Raw genomic sequence first — 12,425 nt, 5'->3', positions numbered from 1 at the left:
TTTCTCCTTTGCAGCAGTCAAGCAGCTACGGGCAAGTTAGCATACAGCGCTATCACAACTTTGCTGACTTTAGCTTAAGGATTATGAAAATATGTTTTCGCATTGGTTAACAAATGACAGATGTGTGTGTGTGTGTTTAGTTGTTCATGGAAAAACCATTTCTCCCTCTACACCAACTGACTTAATCATTACAGATACAGCAAAAACATTTATGTGTGAAACCTAGGGTGGCCATACGTCCGGATTAGGCAGGACAGTCCGGAATTTAAATGCCTTGTCGGGTGTCCTGCAACCTCAAGCAGGACGCTTATTTGTCCTCCTTTTTGGAGTTGCACTTGAACGCAACACAGCATATCGTCCAATGGTGTAAGGCTGATTAAAAATGATTCCTCACTAAATGCCACAGAGTGTCCCCCTTTTTGGCAATGTGGAAATGGCCACCCTAGTTAAACCACGCGGGTACTGTACTTGTCACTCTCATAGTAAAGATGATTGTATCGCTTCTAGGTTTGAGGTAGTGCCCCCTTGTGGTCTACTTTTTGAGTTTATTAAGACGTACACTTTGACCCGGAACAGGATTCGGCCATATTGGATTTTACTCTGCAGCCATAGTTTTTGCTGAACAGGCTCACAGCATGTCTGCTGCAATCCTTCCTTTTGTTTATGCCTCCGAAATCATCATCATCTGTAAGTACTTGTTTTGCACCATAGAAGCCAGATCCAGATATTATTTTTTGCTAAGTCTGGTTGAGTTAAACCCTGTTTTATTTCTATATTCACTCCCATGTGTGTCCTACATTGCTTACTTCCCTCCCCATTATCTTCTTGCGCTGTGTTCTTTTAATTGATCTAAATATAATATAAAATATGTGTTAAAACCACAACGTTCAAACAAATATGAAAGTAATTAGTTTTTAGTTCACTCAACCAGCTCATCAAACCTGGTTGCATTTATTATATTTTTTTATTTCCAGGGCTCCTGCCCGCATTACGGTGAATAGTATTGTTGAATTTTATCTGTAAATTTTAAAAATATTACTGGATTAGGATGAATAAAATGCATCAATTCATATGTTTTAATTCATTCAGCTCGGGCCCGTTATAAGTGAAATAGCTGTTAGAGGAACAAAGTGACGAGGAATTGGAAAAACGTGAAGCTGTTTCCTACAAGAATTCCACAAATGTATTAATACATGTATGGAGAAAGTACTACCAAAACAAGTGGTACATGATAAAATGGGTTTTACCTGGAAGGAATTGAGAACATCTTGATGAAAACGCGAAACACTTCTGATGGCATGGTTCTGTTGACCGTGAAGAAATGATACATTACATGTGATATGTGTAATGTATGTGGTTATTTTTGATACTGCTTTGTTTGGGACTGTTTTGCAGAGATATGGGATGCATGATGCTATCCATCATTACCTGTGTAACCATGCAAGTGATGTCCCTGTACCTGCTTATGTGCGTGTGTGTGTGTGTGTGCGCATAATGATCATTTACTGCAAATCTGGGTGTTTATGTGTGCTAAGAGAGTTGTTTTGATGTTTGTTTGTGTGTGTGTGTTTGTGTTTGTGCTAACCAGTCTGCACAGCTAGCTAGAAAGCAAAATTCACACCTCATGTCCTAAATTGTGTATCATTTTCACCCACTTTTCATAGATTGCTTCCACCTCGATTAATCCTTACACCAACACTAAAGGGATGTTATGATCCTGATCTATGTGCCCATAAGTGACTGAGGCCCTAAAACACATCAAATATTATGTTAAATAAGTAACGAGGTTCAATATTATCTAGATAATTCATTTTGCTCAAGATGGCGTCTATTAAATGTCAGACTTTGTAAAATTCCATCGAAATCCTATTGGAAAACTATAATAGTTTTACTTTCTTTTCATGTTAAACTGTTCAAGCAGTTTAAATAATATATATAGAAAATAATTAGAATCTAACTGTGCTTTAGAATATATTTTAGATACTGGAGACCATGTGGGAGCATCAGGGCCTGGAGCTTGATGCTTTTTCTTTCTATATATCCTGAGCAAGCACGTTCACTTCAGCGAGACCATGCAGCTGCAAGTTGAGTTTCCTGAACAGATGAACACACACACACACACACACACACACACACACACACACACACACACACACACACACACACACACACACACACACACACACACAACGCATAATAATATTTAACAGGTAGGGGAAGAAGAGCATTACCAGAATGTTTTAAGCTTACCCTGAATTTTTTAGTCTCTTCCAATGCCCCCGGTTTATTTTGACAGTCCATCAGGTGATATTTCAGTCACGCATCGAAATGAAATACGCAGAAGCGCTACTGTCATTCACCTGAATTCATCTTGATTTGTCTCTCAGACGTCGCTGTGTTCGTAATGATTTCATCACCGCCGTGCAGCAGGTTTGGAATGAACGCCGCAGTCGCAACAAATTAATGGGCCGTGATAAAAAAAAAACCCCACAATTTCACACTCGCGCTGTTGTCTGATGATGAGAGAAAGTATTTTGTGGTTAAAAACTGCAAAAAAGTGAAGAGAGGGGAAGCTGGATGGAGGTTCAACACTGATGTACCGGTGTTACAGCAGGAAAGACGACAACTTTCGGTTTGCTCTTTTTCTCAGTGAGCATTTATTTTAGTAGATTTAGATTTCTCAACTGCTTCTGAACAGTATCTTGTTTAAATCTGACTGGTTTTGACACAGAAACAACGTTGAGGAAGTTGTCAGAAAAGTGTAAATGGGGAATGAAATACATTTATACAGCGTGACATCTTTTAATACAGTGGTGCATTCGTGAGTTTTCAAATGCTTGCGACTTGAAAACGGTGGCTGCTAACAAGTGACGAAACAAGATGACAGTGGCATTGAAGGGACAGTTCAACTGCTAATGAAGGTTCATCCCTGATTTACTAACCCTTATGGCGATCGGTCAGGTGATGTTTTTTTTTTCTCTTTTAACCCCACAAAACACATCTTGAGTTTGACAGGGAAAAACAGGTCCAGTAATCTCTAACAATTGACGTGAATGGACACCAAATGTCAAACATAAAGAAACACACAATAAATCATAAAATCCCTCCATACTGCTTGAAGTAACCCTTGTCCTGAAGTCTTGACAATTCCAAGTTGTCTTGAAAAGTTGGCTGACGCCATTTTTTTAGCCTCATGGTTAGCTTGGGAGCTACGAGCTAGGCCCATGCTGTAATTTGTTTATTGCGTCGTTCACTTTTTTTTTTTCATAGTTCACTGAGCTTATTTCCTGCAGTGATTGTAATAGCGTTTGGTCAATCAATGGAGATGCTAACTTCTGGGTCAGCGGTCTAAAAATACCTGCTGTACTCTATGAGCCCCTGACTCTTACATCCATTAGTTCCCTCCCTCAAAGGTTGCATTAGGAAGCTCATCCTGTGGTTTCCTCTTTGTTCAGCCTATTTGTCAAAACTATTCAGGCTCGGCCACTGTTTTCTCTCTCTTGCTCTCTCTTTCTCTCGCTCTCTCTCTCTCACCGTCCCTTTCGGGGACTACAGGGCACCGTTAGCCTTCTATTGATGTACATCCATTAAATGTCACCTAGCTGGTGACTGAGAGACGGGTAGGAATAAGTGGATGGCTTCATTTCATTACATCACTGGATGTGACAGATAATACATGCATTATAAATAACACACACACACACACAAGCGCGCTTTCAGAGCAAAAGCTCTCACGATCACCCACCCCTAAACTCATATTGTGCACTAAATGTTTTGTGTTGAATCGATTTTCGGCCTCATTGCTATTCTGTGCGTGTGTGTTGGCAGGTATACTCATGTATTAATGGATTGTTTATAAAGTTAAGGTTAACATGGGAGTTTATGTGTCCAGACAGATGGTGCAAAGCTAATAGAGAGAAACTGACCTTTTGGCTAATGGAATTACAAACTGCCCTCTGATCTGTCTACTACTGCTGTGTGTAAAGGTGTGTATGTTCCAGAGAGATAGTGTGAGAAGGGGGGGGGGGTGTTTAAGCATATTTTCTGTTTTTTTTTTTAGCTGATGTGTCAGTCAGGTCTTGTACTATGTGGAGGACTTTGTGGAGGAATGTGACTGCTGAGAACACAAAGAGTACCGGTGTGTGTTTGAGTGTGTGGGTGGCTGGAATTTAGTTAACTTTACTGTGAGTCTGTCAATAGTTATGTAATAGTTAGTGAGTTATAGTGACTTAGAAGTCTATTTTTGTAAAATAACAAACATTCCGTTTGTGAACACAATAAATTTAACGCTGAGAAAAGCCTGACTCACAAATACACATCTTTTTTCGGGGAAGTCATTGAAAAATCAATCACCACAAACCTCTGTTATCTTAAATTGGACGAGGAACGCACACGAGCTGTGATAATGGAATTTATATCTGCAGTGATTTACAGGGTTTTCTTTGAACTCTTCATTCGCATACCAATGCATGATAATTTGAACGCATCCTTGGACACTGTGGAACCTCTGTACAATTATTTCCTTCATACATTGTGGTATGGAATTGTTTTGATTGTGTCTCTCAGTTCCTGAGCATCTTCTTCATCTTCATTGTCTTCTTCCTGTTTGCCCTATCACCTCATCTTTATTACCTTGGTCATGGAGTGGTGGCATTTGTTTACCTGTCAGCAGGATAACACAGAAAATATGAAGATTATTATTATCAAACTTGGTGGGGGAGGGACGATGAATGGAACGAGAAAGAAACCACCAAGTTTTGGGGCACATTAGTCATAGTGCCACCTGGTGGCTGCATGATTGATACACTCCTCCCCGTAGGTTGACCAGATCAATATCAAATATAGTTAGAAATGCCTGAACAACTTCTTGATGAGTGACTGAGGAGTTTTCACTAAACTCTGTTACCATGCTGAGGTGACCAGTTTTAATATTCCACCATAGAACAACAACAACAAAAATATGTTATAACTGGATTCATAGAGCTTTTCTAGATGCATTTGAGTCATAGTTTTTGCACCCCCTTATGGCCAAAAACTGCTTCAACGTTTGCTTGCAACAAAAGTATCAATTGGTTCAAAACAAGGACGTCCATTTTTAATTATTAAAAAAAAAACAAAACTTGCTTAACTCGATTTCAGAACCCAACGGCAATTTTGGATGTCTTAGCTTCCGGGAAAAGGGCTAGTACTTTGTGGTTCCAGCTTCGCCAGCGGATATCCGGTCGGAGACTTCCTTGTTCTGTCCGCAGCTCATTGTTTTTCAGTGAGAACAGGAAGTCGAGACATTTGCATGGAGTTGAAAGATGACAAATACAAGCAGATTGTTTCAAAAGTAGAAGTAAAAGTTTACACTCTGTCAACAATTTAAAACCACTCCAACATCTTTATTATGTCAGCCATTTTCCAAATCTTGCCTTTCGGCCAGTGCTTTCCATCGCACTCGAAATGGACTGTTGAAGTGGACGCGACTGAGGCCAGCTCAAACGTGATTGGTCAAAGCTACTCAAACGGAAAACTCAAGCTTCCCTGTCTGGATTTTTTTTTTTTTTTTTTGTCCTTTGCCCACAGATTCTTTATGTATTTGTAAATTCTGTTTACAAAGCTAACTCAAACCTTTTGTTTGTGCCAGAAATCAGAAAATGACCCAATTTTCAAAGACTTTATTGATTACACTGGCAATATGCATAGGGTACTGCGTCCAGCAGAAATAACCTGGGTTATTTACAGTTAATAACTGATCATGATAAGTAAAAAGCAATGTTGATATTGGGACGGCCCTTTATGGCCTCTGTGGCCCCAATGGGCTCTCACTTCAACACTTCAACTTTCGGACCGCTGCCTGGCTCACCAGTGATATTCTTCTCTCTCTAACCATGATGCTGGCCATCACTGACAGCCAGTATCTGATATCGATTGGCAACCACAATCAATATTAGAAATGAATAATGTGGAGGAACTTTTGCCATATCTCTCAGTATGTCAGGTGATTTTTTTTTTTTTTTTTTTTTTTTTTGGTCTTAGACACATCAGTTTGATGTGACGTTCACCAAGACGGAATGCTTGAAGATTGGTTTTGTAACCCAGCAACAATAAACACTAGATGGAAGCACTTTGAAAATGAGAGCACTTCAGATCACACGGATCCATGTAATGGAAGTGGATCCGGGCTTTTAATGGGCTGGTAACGTCTGAAACAGGCGCTTATCCTTTTTTTTCCTTCTTTTTTATCACTGTGTAATGCAGAAAAGGACTGAATGAAGAAAATATATTCGTACTGGTGTTGCAAATGCGTAATTAAAGATTGGATAAATCTAGATTGCGCTATGTTCAACAATATCAATTATATCTACAGTTAGATGGCGAACATTATTTCATTACTGCCCTTTGTTTTCTGGATTGCTTGACTCGAAGGAGTGTCTACAGTTCCCAGAGCCAAAAAATATGATTGGTAGAGGGTCGATTTCCCATTTTGTGGTGTGAGAGCCTCAGGGAGACGTAACATTCCCCCAGCATGTTGCAGAAGTGTCAGACGGAGAGGTGGTGGAAAATATCTTAGTGGTACAGTCCAAAAATTATGACAAAAGAAAGGCTTCTTGTTTCACAGCAAAGGAAACAACAAACCCTTTCAAATGGAGCAGGAACGTGAACTGAGTAATGTTTCCCTGGTGAAGTCTTAAATTGGCCTTCTGTGAATGAATCCATCAAATTATTTTCCCTCTAAATTATCAACAAGTGCATCAGTTCAACATGGCTGCCAACCATAGTGCCACCATGTAGATAATTTGCATGAGGAATCGCTTGTATATTAGGCATCTGTAATTTTCAGATGACTTGATAACTCAACATTATTTGACTGATAGGCACGTAAGAATGATTATACAACAAAACAGCTTGAATTACTGAGCTGGATTTTCAAACACACACACACACACATATATTTGAATATGTGTGGGTGTGTGTATATATAGTGTGTGTGCAATATGTATATGTGTGTATCTGTACACACACACACATATATATATATATATATATATATATATATATATATATATATATATATATACATATGTGTATTTATCGATTATATATACAGTATATGTATATATTTTATTCTTTGCTTGTATAAAAGGGTATTTACTCTACATGCTAAAGTATAAAAGAGCCTTGCAATAGAAAATAAGTGTTTGTCCAAAAATATGAGCAGAAATAGAAAATAGTCTGTTCAACAGTAATGCGATGGATGTGACGGGATCACTGGTGTTGGTCTCTTGGTTTTTCTGCTGGTGAGATACTCAAAAAGTTGTAGATGGATTTTGAAGAAATTCTGTTAGATAATAAACGATACGAGTTTAAAATTTATTGGGATTCGATCATATCATATTGCCATACTCTGTTTCTGTACCTTTGCAGTCTGCCGTGAGCTTCAGGGAAACTCTTGCAAACCATCAACTTAACTCTAAACAAATCTGGCAAAATACTGGAAATGAAAATGGGGCCATCCCTGCCATGGCATCTCCCTGTAATACACACACATTTTTTTTTTAGCTCTCCTGGCTTGAAGTGAATAGTTTAATCACTGTCATCTTTGCTTTCATTTTGCCAGGATCTCTAGAAGTTCAGGAGAAACTTGAACAGTTCTCGACTGCTCCGACAGTAGTGGCAAATTTAAGGTTTGGAGGAAAACTGATAGTGAACCAAACTGTGACTTCACAATGAGCGCCTGCCTGAAAAACTTTTTACATAGATTTCCTGGTAATTTTTGTGTGTGTGGCTTTTTTGGTTTCCAGTAGTGAAACTCCACTCATGACACATGATGGGGTGGGGGGTGGGGGGCAGTCACTACCTTATCCAGATGATAGATTATACAAAACTGAGGCCAGATTATCACAAGGAACCTGAAGGAAACATCCCCCCCCCCCCCCAAAAAAAAAGAGAGGCTATGGGGAGTTTTAATGACTTCTAAAAACTTATTCAACCACTTTTGGTGTCAGTTCACACCAACATTTGCAACAAGACTAACTGAATTAAACTGACCAAATGAGTTGAAGAAGACCCAACGTCTAAAAAGTTCAAGAGAACTTAAATTGAAAGACCCAGACAGCATGAAAGACGCAATTAGTTTTTATGACCTTATTTAATATTTTGGTACGTGTTTATATGAAAGAAGAAATATTGTCCTTTTTTTTTTTTTTTTTTGGCCTGTAAACTGATACAGTTGCAGAAGGAATGTTGAATTGGTCTCAATTCTAAATAGATATTGAAGTACATGCCAAATTCAAGTAAAAGGAAACGCTGTGACAGCCACTTTAAAACGTATGCAAAGTAACGGCAAAGAAATAAACAAATGGAATGCAAATAGACGATCTGTGCTCCGAGGGCAAAAGTGCAGAAGTGACGTGAATGTGTGCAGATTTCTTGTTTGAAATGAGCTCAGAGAAACAGCTGTGTAATAATAATTATCATATAAATCCAACTCGCAGTGAGGGTGTGACCATGGTACATGTGAGTATAATTTATATGTAAATTTTATGGATGTATTAATTTATGTATGCTTTCCATCCAAGGTGTATTGTCATCTACTGTTTAACATCAAATTTATCAAAGTTGGCTTTGTGGACATTTCAATGTTTTTACTGTTAAAACTGACTATCGACCATTTGGGAGCAGCGTGAAAGAGGGAGACTCTTTATTCCTCTTCCTCATACTGGAATGCAAGCATGTTCGTCTTATGTTACCATAGCAACACCAGTGGCGGGAGAGGGAAGGAATGAACAGGCAGGCATACGGACAGGAGCAACAAAACAGGAAAAAAAACAGAATATGGATGAAGGTAGGAATGGACAGATGAAAGATGAAACAATAGGGGAAAGCAGTGATAGAAGAGAGGAGAGGAGAACTGTGGGAGCCAGGAGGGAGGCTGATGACGGGGAGAGGAGAGCGCGGGGAGCGGGAGATAAAAAAGCGGATGCAGAACCATGTCTGGTGGTGTAACCTGTTCAACTTTCTTCATCAAGTTAAAACACGACTCTGCTCTGCCGCAGTGACACCCAGGGGTTAAAAGATTTGACCGGCCTCTTATCCCTGGTGCCCCCCCACACACACACACAGTCCTATCTCTCCCGACATGAATTGCCAATCCTTTCAAAAAAACTCACCGAATAACTTGTCTGCCTTTAACAATCCGACCCAGTTGTCCATGAAATATTCATGATTGCTCTGATGGAGTAACATTAATATGATAAAGCGATGTCAAATTCCAATTCAACAGGTAATTTGAAAAAAACAAATTTCATAGTTTTATTCAGGATATTCCTTTTTGTTATTGTGAACAAATTGTACCAACAAGACCAACAAGTAACTACTTCTCCTGTACATAACCAATCTATGCCACAGACTTCCATTGTTATCCAGAGACGAATTATATCAAGATTATAATAATAAGCCAAGTTCTGTTGAAAACTACAAATAAAAATTTGGGATGATAGACTAATAAGATTCAAGGAAGCCCCTTTGGCAGTGAGTGAACATCTTCAATCAGGTTTTCCTCTGTGTATGATGTCATTAAAACACACACCAGGAGGGTTTCTGCTTGTCACATCATGAGCTCAATGAAGACCTTCAGGATACACCTGGACTCTTAAAGAACCACCTCAGTACTTGGCACCTCGCGGCAAGATGGTTCTGGGTTTGAACCTGCCTTCTCTGCCTGGGTGAGTGTTCTGGCATCCTTCCTGGAAAAAAACAACAACAAAAAAACCAAACTAAAACATACAAGCGTGGGCTTTCTCTCAACTCATCAGCCGTTAGATTTAAACCACCTATTGTGTAAGTCCCTCTTTTTTTGCCACTAAAGCAGCTTTGACCTTTGAGGACATGGGCGCCACATGACCTCTGAAGGTATGCTGTGACATTTGGGTTAGGGTTAGATCTTTGTGGCCTGTAAATTGTGAGATTTGTCGTATTCCCACAGTACTTTACCATCCCGTTGCATCGTTTGCATATTGCTTTTTCCCCCCTCAAGTCGTCGTTTTCTCCGTCCTTAAAACCAAAGTGCACCCAAACATCGGCCTTTAATCTCGCCGGGGGTGCCTTCAGGGTTGTGCTTCTTTCCGCCATGTTTGCTTGACAGGTAGTGAATTCTCGCGAGATCACATTCCATTAAAACTGGCGCCAACCGCTGGTCACGCGAGACTGCCAGATTTGATAAACAGGCTGTTCTCTGCGAGTTAGAAATCAATCTGTGGATTTTTAAGAATCAATATCAAACCATTAAAAGGAAAATTGATTCAAATGGATTAAATCGATTTTTTTAAACCCAGCCCTAATTGATACTACATGACACAAAGTATTAAATGATACACCAAAAAACGGAGACTACCATTAGTTAGTATATTCACGAGGAGTAAACTGATGACTCAATACTGATGACTCAGTACTGATGATGAAATGTCCTGGATTGAGTCATTTTGAGCAAAAGCATCTGGTAAGTGATGTGGTGACGGCAAGAAGGAAGGCATGTAATGATGTAAAAGTCATAGAAAAACATCTCCTTGTTAAAAATTTCTTCAGACGGAATTAAAAACGTGCTAACCCGACTTGTTCAATGGATGACTTGGATGTACCGTTTCGTACAGTTCACAATCATGCCAGATGGTTGAAATGTTATGAGTCAACGCTGTGTCGGTAAACTGTGCAGCAGGACCAAACAGACACAGCAGGGGCTTGAAAAAGAAAGGAAAAAAAAAAAACGACCACCATTTCGTTGCGTTGAAATATTTGGGTTTTAGAAAAGCAGATCTGGCTCAAACCACAGTCATACGTGCAAGACTTGGCACCAACCGCCGACCTCCAAAGATATAAATACATCAAGTTATTCAAGCACCTGAAGAATAAACATATCATTCATTATGGAGAGAGACAAAATTATCGGAGCGCCAATTTATAATGCAAATAAAAAAAAAAAAATTGGCTCAGCGTGGCAGAATCTGAATCTCAATCTGAATTAATGTTTACCAGCTACAGGAATAAGATAGATGTTTGTTTTCAGAGGAACTGTTGAAGGCAAACATTCACGCTGGCCTGTTGAGCTGGAATCTTCTTCAAATTAATTCAACCAACTTTAAACTGATATACTCAATAAAGTCACATCGTCAAAATATGGGAAGATAAATTCTAACATAAATAGATAATAACATAAATAAATGTCGTGGTGTCCATCTTGCGCCATGTTGCCCACCCCTAATGGACACCTGCTTCTGTACCTGCAAGCCCGGGTCCGGTTTGGTTGAAGCTGAAAAATAGTTGAACAAAAATTCTACTTTACTGTGGCCTATCATGAAATATCTATTCATTTCATCCGTGGTATTAACTTATAAACGATACATAGCTATTTTTTTACTAACCCATAAATGTAAATGAGCCACATCATGATGATGTAGTCCTCCACCGATGGATTCTTTTCTCCTGTTTGAGTGACGTGGCCAGCTGTTCCAGCAACACACTGAGCCATCCTGTAGAATATTAAACACGGAGTCATGACTTGTAAAAACTGCCTGCTTTGAGATTCATTACATAATCTACCGCACATCACTAAAAACAACGATAAAATTCTAGAAATCCATTAATTGTGAGATTAAATTTCCTTTCTTCCCCTTTTTCTGTCCATATATACAAATGACACTGTTGACACACACACAGCCCGGAAGGCAATGGAATAATCAAACAACTGTCACGAAGACGAGGAGCCGGCCAGACAGAGGAGTAGACGGACACAGCACAATAACAAAAAGAGGAACAAGGAAAAAAAGAGTAGAGTGAATGTAAGATGAGAAGGGGATCAACAGGGGAAAAAATATGTGGGAGAGTCGTGAGAGGAGAGAGAGGCATGAGAGAAATGAGTGAAAAGAGGTAATTGGAGTGAAGAGAGGACAGGATGAGTGAGGCTGATGGATGGTAAAAAAGAGAGTGAAAGCCAAGAGGAGCGTGGTGGAACAGCGGGGATATGACAGCAGATTCTTTCATGATGGCTGCAGAGCAGCAATAGGTAGTCAGATCACTCTGCGCCAATTTACATGCCTCCATGCCACCTACAGGCTGCAGAGAGGGGAGGAGATGAGGAGAGGAGAGCTACAGCGCAGGGGGCTTGGACGGGAGGCGATGACGAGGGAGGGAAGAGAGGGGACGTGGGAGATGAGATGAGATGAGAAGAGCCAGAGGAGGTCTGGCGGAGGGGGTGAGGAAAGAGGGAAAGACACGGGAGCGCACTCGGGACAGAAAACAGCAGACACAGTATTTACACACCAATTTGCTTTATTCATACAATTTGAGAGGGAACACCAGCGCTCGCTGATTCTCCAGCAAAAGGGCAGTGCGATAATTAACAATATAAGGTTTTAGATCTCGACAGTACAATCAAACATTGGAGC

The 12,425-nt window shown here is 39.8% G+C and overlaps 1 long non-coding RNA gene across 1 annotated transcript in view; it reads left to right on the top strand.

The window, feature by feature from the left end:
• The first annotated feature begins 620 nt into the window (after positions 1 to 620).
• The window catches only part of LOC147262913 (uncharacterized), a 93,551-nt gene continuing 81,746 nt past the window's right edge, over positions 621 to 12,425 (top strand). The window contains exon 1 of the long non-coding RNA XR_015112594.1: positions 621 to 687. This is a non-coding gene — a long non-coding RNA (uncharacterized LOC147262913). The remainder of the gene's footprint in view (positions 688 to 12,425) is intronic.

This window comes from Aulostomus chinensis, chromosome 4 (assembly GCF_037954235.1).
Source record: "Aulostomus chinensis isolate RoL2024-O1b breed Wild chromosome 4, RoL_Achi_v1.0, whole genome shotgun sequence".
NCBI lineage: Eukaryota > Metazoa > Chordata > Actinopteri > Syngnathiformes > Aulostomidae > Aulostomus > Aulostomus chinensis.
Note: the sequence above shows the minus strand (reverse complement) of the source record. Positions and strands in the feature narration are given on the sequence as shown.